The sequence below is a fragment of the Bidens hawaiensis genome, unplaced genomic scaffold (genome assembly GCF_021521415.1).
Source record: "Bidens hawaiensis isolate Kalapana, Puna unplaced genomic scaffold, B.hawaiensis_p1.1 tig00009543_1, whole genome shotgun sequence".
NCBI classification, from domain to species: domain Eukaryota; kingdom Viridiplantae; phylum Streptophyta; class Magnoliopsida; order Asterales; family Asteraceae; genus Bidens; species Bidens hawaiensis.
In genome coordinates this window covers 418,980-428,554 of record NW_027491711.1, presented here as the reverse complement: position 1 = coordinate 428,554, position 9,575 = coordinate 418,980, and the positions used below count along the sequence as shown (strand labels likewise).

The 9,575-nt window shown below is 36.3% G+C and overlaps 1 pseudogene across 1 annotated transcript; it reads right to left on the bottom strand.

Annotated features, from left to right (window-relative positions):
• Positions 1–4,805: 4,805 nt before the first annotated feature.
• On the bottom strand, positions 4,806–7,751 carry LOC143532829 (cytochrome P450 704C1-like; annotated as a pseudogene). The gene is made up of 4 exons (XR_013135249.1): positions 7,347–7,751; positions 6,084–6,584; positions 5,297–5,632; positions 4,806–5,222 (listed from the first exon to the last, which is right to left on the bottom strand). The product of XR_013135249.1 is annotated as a cytochrome P450 704C1-like (transcript).
• Positions 7,752–9,575: the final 1,824 nt, after the last annotated feature.

Genomic DNA, 9,575 nt, shown 5'->3' with positions numbered 1-9,575 from the left:
GGTGGTTATTTGAATGAGCACCTTTTGGTTGTTTCTTTATAAGGGGTTTAAGAAGATAATGCTGGAGATTTGACCTTTATGGTTAAGAATTGAGTATGGGGTCACTTGTTTGTTCTTTTATTTTTGTTTGGTTTCGCATAAACAAAAAGATCATGGATATATAAATGAATTGGCTATATATAATATATTAATGACTATGAAATGGCATGTATGATATTTTTAGTTTTGTGTTGGTATATTTGATATTTTTAATATTTATAAGGGTATATATGAAATTTGTCCATTTATTAAAATGGGTTTCCAGCAAATTTCATACGAAATCCCTTGTAGAAAGATATCTCGTTTTCTAGTGGTGACTATTGTATTCTTCATTACACCAAAACTGCTCCGAGGATCAACCTCTTTACCATTTTCTATAACCACCACAACCACCGTCCAGGGCCGGCCCAATAGTATAGAAAACTAAAGCACTAGCTTTAGGCCTCTAAAATTTAAAGGCCCCATTTTTTAAGAAAAAAAATATATCCATTCCTTTAATGTTCATATTATTATGTACTTAGCATCTTTATCAAATAAGTTTGTTGTGCTGCAATGGTACACATGCATTATGTTTTCTCGGAGGTATAGGTTTGAATCCTGCCGCCATGCTTTTATTATCCCATTTCTGGTAAATTTTCCTAATTCTGTTGTTATATATAATAATTAAGAAGTTTGGTGACGTAAACGTTGTCTCATGTGGTTTGTCAGCCTTTTTATTTGTTTTTTGATTTTAAATTCGTTTCAGTTCGCTGCCGTAAAATACGAGATTTTTTTACCGTTGATACCGTCAAATTGTTCCCGCCAAATTCACGCCAGCTCACGATCGCAACCTAAGGGTTTTTTTTTTTCCCGTGAGATTTTTTTGTCCATCAATTCTAGACGAACTTGCGTCAGGTCACGGCCACAGCGCGCATATATTTTTGGTTTTCGCCACGGTCTTTTTTATGTAAATATGTTAAGTTGTTGTATTTTGAGTGTTGACGAATTAACTTATTGCTTTAATTTCGGTGTCGTAACCTGATACCAACCGAACTCGTGTCGGTTCACCACCACAACACATGGTTCTCTGCGTACGATTTAGTGCCGACAACTTTGATTCCAACTGAATTCGTGTTAGTTCGCAAACGCAACGTGCAGGTTTTTTTATCACTTGTTTTGTCCCTCGATTTCAGAATCAACGAATTCGTATCAGTTCACAACTACAACGCTTGTGTTTTTTTGTTCGCCACATTTTTAATATATTTTAAATATGTTAAGTTGTTGTATTTGGATGTGGACGTATTTATGGTTTGCTTTATTTTTGGCTTCGTAACTAGATACCAACCAAAGTGTATCGGTTCGTAACCGCAACGCATGTTTTGTTTTGTTATGTTATGTTAATTTGTTGGATTTGTGCGTTAACAAAGTTATTATTATTTTTTTTTTGGTGGTGGTGGGGGGGGGGGGGGGTTATTACTGGTTTCGTAACCCGACACCAATCGAATTCACCTCGACTCACAGAAGCACCGCACGATTTGATAACTTGTACGCGTACGACTGTCAATAAATCAACCCGGTGCAACGCACCGGGAATCTTCCTGGTTTACTTCTAAAAATACCGTGTATTATAATGGTTTACATTTATTTCTAGATATAAAATGTTGTGTTCTCAATATATTCTATTGAAAAATTATTTCCTAATAAATCAGCAAAGAAAACAATATATACAATAGATGAAGGTAATATTATCTTTAGCGAAGTGCTTGTTCCCTATTTGATTAGAATACTTGCTCATTATTTGATTAGAAAAAACAATTTAGCATGTTGGTTGTTTCGAATGTTTCTATTTAAGAATAATATATTATTATTTTTATGACATACATCATTGAGTTTGATTTTGTAAGAGTTTTTTTATGACATACATCATTGAGTTTGATTTTGTAAGAGGAGAAGAGACAAGAATCACCCACAGTTTCAAAATAATTGACACTCACAACTCACAATTGGTGGACATTCATGAATCGTCAAGGTTTAAAAAGTTAGATTTTTTTTATCTTTCAATTTTTATTTTCACGATTTAAGGTTTCATTTCCTTTCTTTCCGTTGTTGCTAAAGTTATGCTTGATTTTCATTCGATTATGCTTGATTTACGCTTCGCTGATTTTTGGCTTCTTTCCCCCCTAGTTGAATCCGCTAAGTTCAATAGTTCGTTTATGCTAAATGGTCGAACTTGAGTTGGAGTAACTAATACAATGTCCCACGTAACATATTATTGGTTGATTTCATCATATTCCGCATGTTAGGTTCGTAAGGGAAAAAAATATTTTTTTGGAAAAAGACCCCACATATTTTAATCCGCTTTAGGCCTCTAAAACAGTTGGGCCGCCACTGCCACCGCCTCCGCCTCTAGAGAATCTATCATTCCGCCTATCACCACCACCACGTGAGAACCCAGCACCGCCTCCACGTCCACGCGAGAATCCACCACCACCTCCAAATCTTCCCTTCGACTGCTCTTTTTCTTGTAATTGTGGCAGTTCTTTTACCACCTCTAATCTTATACCATAGCATTCTCCTGACTTACATATGCCGTTCACCAGTTTTTTTAAAAAGTATATAAACAAACAAAACATTTTTTACAAATTGATTCTTGTACCAGCAAGAAAAGTTTCCAGATATTCCTCTGCAGATTCGAAAACCGCACCTCGTTGATCAGTCGTCATAGCAAGACCTTGAATCAACTCCACTTTCTCTTAAGGCAGAAACCTTCTCAAAATACCATCTGCAAATCTGATAATGTAATAATGATTTACTCATCATAAATTAACAAACACGGCGCAAAATAATAATAATAAAATGGTTTCTGAAACTCACAATACTCTTGGCAAGTGCCTTAGTAAGCAGTTCTACTGGTGTTAAACCAGAAGAACTTAACAACTCCTAAGCAGCTGACTTGGAAATAGGGATCACACTACACAGTGAAAAATATGTATTCAAATGTCAATAGCTTCTGATTTAATAATTAAAAAACTAATAACAAAAACCAAAAATGACATGAGAACTATATTAGGAAAACCTATCAGCAACTTGTATTATGGCTTTTGCAGCACGACCACCAGCACCTTTAGCAACAGCCGGTTGAGGAGCCAATATATGTTCAAATTTCATACCTTCCCTCTCTAACTTTTAAATATTTGCCTTTCGTGGCTCATAAAGTGTGATTGATCAAACACCAGATTTTCCTAAAAGACCACCAAAGACATTAATTGAATGCTTATTACTTTATTATGATAAATAATTAAATATCAGAAATATGGAATTTACCTGCTCTTCCTGTCCTCCCGGATCGATGAATATAATCTTCAATGTCACGTGGTTGTTCACACCGAATGATTAAAACGCAACTTTAGATGTATTCTATAAGTACTGAATTTAAGTTCTAATTTAGAACTTTAGATATTGATTTAAAGTATAAACAATACCTGGATGAGCAAGCAGTGTCAGGGGTGGCCAAAACAGCGGGTTCGGGCCAGAATTGGTTTTAGACAATGACCATTTGTGGACGTATTGGGCTCCAGATAATAATATAAAAAAGGAGCATTGGATTGAAATGACTGTGGCAAACAAATGTGTGAGATATAACATCGTGAGGATTCAAGAGGCGATCGGGCTGGGGCAGAGGATTAAAATGCATGAGTGTATGTTGATGGTAAACGGGTTGCGAAAGGAACCACAGTTGGATATAAGAAGCTTCATAGGCTTGAGAATGGAGTAGCGAGCGGGCACAGAGTCAGGATACGGGTAGTTAGTTTGTTAGGGGTTCTGTTAATGTCTTCTGTTGGACTTCACTTTGATCCGTTTTGGAATCCAGTTGGAAATAAAAACAAGTTATGATTAATTGCATTTTTGTTTACTAATTTGTGGATACTAATTTAATTTTCATGAATTGACTATCTCGGTTATGAACTTGATTAAACTTAGAAGATACAATTTACCATATATAAACATTCATGTTTTTAGAAAGTATGAATACCCGTAATTAAAATGTATGAAATTGCATAAATATTTATTCGAATTTTGGTAAGCCAGAAGAGATATGATACCTGACCCGTCAAGGCGTCAATTAGGGTCTATTTAGCCCACGGAATCCTGATCCGTTGGGTTGGGTCTACCCAACTACTAACATGATGGCTATTCACTTTTGAGGCCCACCCTTTTGATGGTATGAAATATAATGATATCGGGCATTTGCTCTCTACGTGTTATTATAATCTTACACGTATTGTGAACCATTTATCACGTTGGATGATGTTCACAGAGGGGAAAAATCTCACTGTGGTGAGGCTAATGCGACTTGTTTTGCAATTAATTGATAGGCCCCGGGTACTTGAAGCTCCAGTCCTTTGAAGTGATCATTACTCAGATCTTAGTGGTGGAAATTTGCTTTTTCACCAATAACATCACAAAGGGCTCTCTAGAGCTAGGGAAAAATAAGTAGCATGTTATTAATCAAGAGACTAATTAAGGAAAGTTATAAAATCAAGCTTGCTTTATTACTTTCATTGTTTTGAATACAGAAATACAATTGGCATCATAGTTTAAAAGTGAAAGTGCTTGTGTATAATTAAACTATTGTCTTCCGTGACAAATGAAGTATCAATTATAACCGAAGAGTTATTTAGATGTGACCAAATAAAAGCTGAAATCAGTAACCTTCCATTGTTGCTGTTAGAAACGAGGAAAAGCATACAAATGAAGCCCTTCATCCATATGAAGATTGAACATGGTTCTATACCTAACTTGTTTACTTTCATCCTCTAGTTTGAACTTGAAGAAGTAAACAAGAAATGCAGCTAGTATCTTCATTTGCCTGTAAGCAAATTCCTTCCCTAAGCATATCCTTGGCCCACCCTAAACATACCAAAAAATAAAAACAAGCAAACATTGTCTCAATATCCCAAAATAAACCATAACAATCCTCAAACTGGTCACTGATTACATACCTGAAAAGCAGTGAACTTGAAAGGACTTTCAGGTTGAAAAACACCATTGTTGAGCCATCTTTCTGGTCTAAAAACCTCTGCATCTTGTCCCCAAATGTATGTCATCCGTCCCATTGGATAAGCCATATAACCTACACCATCCCCTTTCTTGATCTTGAATCCATCAGGAAGAACATCATCTTTTTCTGCACTCTTCCCATCCTGATAGAGCGATTCATGGTTGATTTGTAAAAGAAAATATATATATAAGTTTTTTATTAATGAGCAAAACTTACTAAAGGGACTGCAGGATAGAGCCTGAGAGTCTCTGTCAGTGATGCATGAAGATAATGCATGTTTTGAAGCGCGGATTCGGTCAACTTGAGTGCGAAGTCGTCGATAGATGTATCCTTATTAGCTTCAGTGACTGATATAACTTCTTGTCCAATCTTTTCTTGAATTAATGGATGCTTGCAAAGCATGTAAAAGAACCATGCGAGAGTGCTTGCAGATGTATCCTTTCCTGCGATCACAAAACTTAGTGATATATCTCTCAGATACTCATCGTTCATATTCTCTCGATTGTTTTCACTTTCCATTATAAACCTCGACAAAATATCTTCTTTATCTCTCTGTCACCATTAAAATGAAAGGAAAAAAAAAGTCAAACCAACATAACCGCTCACCCATAGCATGAAAATAGACATCTCGACCCACCTTTTTACCAAAATATGGGCATTAACTTTTAACCATTCAAAATATTAAGCAATGTCAAAATATTTGGGGAAAAAAAACCTATATGACCTGCTATCAAGGTCAAGTGTCTATGATTGAAATACTAAATAAAGTTTAGGTGAACCAAATAGAACAAAACTTTACACTAGTGATCTGATTGGAACAAAACTGAAACAGTGAAACTTGTTTACTATTATGTAAACTAATCCCATTTTAAAAATGTTAAAAGTCAAAGCTATACTTTTGCAAAATATAATGTCAAAATGTCTCTTTTGGTGACCATATAACTTGAAAAAAGTCTAAAAACATTAAAATAATTAACTGAGTTAAATGGGAAAAGATACCCACATAAAGATTTTCGTTTTTCATCTGCTCCCTCTTACTGTTTATCAACTCATACACAAAATTGTCAATGATCCTGATGTTATCCTTAAGAGCAGCTTCAGAACCAATATTAAGAAACCTTTTCACCTTCCACAAAAGATCATCAAATCACCAATACACTAAACCGTTTGAATCGTCAAACGCTGTCATAAACCGGTTACTAACCTCATCTGACCCTGAAAGAGTATCAAGATCAAACCCAAATCCCACCTTAAATATGGAGTCCATAGTCAATTTCATAAGCAAATCCTGCAAATTCATGGCTTTCTTAGCGGCTGCTAGTGACTCAATCTTTTTCACTAGTTTAGCACTGTTTGACTTGAAGATAACAGTACTAAAATCTCGTAAAACTTTGGTTGAGAACTCAAAGCTTGCAAGCTTCCGTTGATGGCGCCATTTAGCTCCATCCACCGTGAAAATCCCGTTTCCCAAAAGATCTTTCGTTATATCAATATTGTACTCACCCTGTCAACAGAAACCATCAAGTTAAATTTAACATGTAAAGTGGTGGTTAATAGGCACCAAAAAAAAACAGAGCCCAATAGGAATACCGAAAACACAAATTCACAAAACCATATACGGGACCCAATTACCCGACACCATATTCTAGTTTACTCGAATCATATATACGAAAATTTTCTTTTTTTTCTTTTTTTCTTTTTTTACTTCAAGCCTTGTCTATTAATCCTTCATTCTATTCTAGTGGTTTCATAATGTTGAAAATGAACTTATATTTTGGAATATGCATTTTGATAATTTTGTTTGTATTTGTTTTATATATGTATATGGTACAAAGTGCTCGTAATTGTCTTTTGAGATTTATATCATCTTGAAATTTATGCATTCTAGATATTTTAAATATTTTATGATAACAATGATATATGTTTAAATTTTCATATTTTAGTTTTGTAGTTGTTAAAAACATAAAATTATGTTAGGAATTCAAGGAACAGGGGAAGGATTTCCTCCGTATCTCAATTCTCATATGGGTTTCATTCTTATAGGAATTGACCGACCCTACTCTTGCTACGACATTTGCAAATTAAAGTGAAATAAAATATATATAAAAACCCCAGCAGGTATTATTAACAAACTAATAGATAAGCCAATGCCTGTCAAGTAATTGCCTAGCAAATACGTGACAAGTACTATTGAATCGGGCATGGGACATAGTTTTATAATCGGGTATGATAGTGGGTTACCAATGCCTTTGTGTTATGAATATACCTTGGTGTAATTTGTGAAATTGGTCTTGAGGATGTACTCAACGTTCACAGGATCAGCAGTATAGACTTCACTATGTGTAGGTGTGACGAAACGAAAAGTGGGATACTTTCTAGCAAGTGATGTCATGTGATCGTAAAGCGATCGAAAGTGTATGACTTGAGCGTGTATTGGCCCGACAACAGGTGGCCGGTGATCATTAAATATTAATTCTATGAAGTAAGGTACAAGCACCACAGCCAAGAGTACAAGCACAAGGGAAGTAAGAAGCCCACTCAGTGCAAGCATTAAAGATGGTGAAACGCAATATCCGGTAATAAGGAAGATGGTGGTAACAAAGAAGGGAACCTTCATGGTGGTATTTGTGAATGACCAGCTTTTGGTTTTTCATAATGCTGGAGATTGGACCTTTATATAAGGTAAGGAATAGAGTTTATGATCACTTGTTTGGTCTTTCATTTTTTGTTTGGTTTTGCATAAAAACAAAAAATCATAGATATTTTTATTTGAGGATTAGACTTTTGTTCAACCCGCGCCTAATCCAATCAATGCAAGAATAATACGTTTAACTAATCTGGTAGACGACTTGTACAAATCATGTTAAATGGATAGATGTTACTATGTTAACATAACATGTTGAATGTTTATAACCTAATTTTCCAAAAAAGAAGATTAGCATGCAAACAAACATGATTAAACTAATCCCCCCCCCCCCCCCCACAAAACCAACCGGCTAACGTAGCTCATTAATGACTTTATGGTTTATAACGTAGCTCATGTTATTTTGTAGCAAGGTTGTGACAAAGTCCATTAACATTTTGTGACGATTTTGTCACAATAAGAACTTAATTAAATATTAGTTTTACTAATGTTATCAATAATTTAATATATTTTAAATAATACGGTGACAAACTTGCAGTAAAGTTGTAAGAAAAGGTAAACAAAACTATTGTGACAAAACTGTCACAATTATAGCGGCAACTAGCATTTGCAGTAAATTTGAAGCAAAATTTGTCGGAAAATTGCCAGTAACCGAATTTGCCACGGCTTTTTTTTCTCTCAAATTGGGTTTGTCGGAAAAATGTGGCTATGAGCTTTTTACCATAAATTTTCTACAAAACTGTTGTCGCAAATTGACCAGTTTTCTAGTAGTGTCTTATCGGTTATGTTTATTATCATGGTTGCAGAAGTTGATATGCGCTGCCAACTTGGTCGACTGAGTAGTTGCGAGTACTTGGCCTCAGTTGGGGAGCACTCGTCCTAGGCGAGAAGTACTTGTGGCGTAATCAACACCTAGGCGCGATTTTTACAACAGTGTTTATTTATATATTAACCATGTTAAACCTAACACGTCCATTTAATTTGGTTATGTGTAATCATGTTGAACAATGAACTCGCTATGTTTAATCATGTTAAACTTGTATTAACACTACTGTATTGGCTCCAACCTCTTTTAAGTCTTACCATTTCCTATAACCACCGTGCCATGCACTGCTGCCACCACGCCTTCCACGCAAAAATCTGCTGCCATGGCCGCCTCCAGGTCCATGTGAGAATCCACCACCACCGCCTCCAAATCTCCCCCTTGACTGCTCCTTTTTCTAGCAATTGTGGCAGTTCTTTTACCACCAGTGGCGAAGCTTGAGAAAAATTATCGGGGGGCCGAAGTTATGGATCCAAAAAATTTTGGGTCAGTGTTCGGTTTGAGTCGGGCCAAACTCAAACAATAAAAAAATTTTCAAGTCAGTGGTTCGGGTCGGGTCATGATATACCTATTACCTAATAAAAAAGCAACAGCACGATTCGGTTAAATTACGATACTAATTAAGTAGATCTGAGTTCATACAAGCAGGATCTAAGTTCATACAAATCGATTTCTGAGTTCAAAAAAAAGCAACAGTACTGAAGAGGTAGGTCCCAGCAGAGCCCAGTTGGACCCGCAAGACTCACCTTGAACAGGGACGTCTGCGCAATGACCAACTGCTCCAGCAGGACCCACCATGCTCAAAGAACCTTACGCGCAGTACGCCAGCTGTACCCGCAGGGAAAGCCTCCCAATGGTGAAGTACCCCGCCTGTTCCCGCAGCTGCGGATACAAGCCATCAGGGAAGGCTACCCGCACTAACAGCAAGGCTACACGCACAAGGCATTCGTTCAGTAGTCACATGAAGGAATGAGCAAGGCGGGAACACTCCCGCCTAAATGAGCCAGTCCGTATGCTTCTGGAAGGTC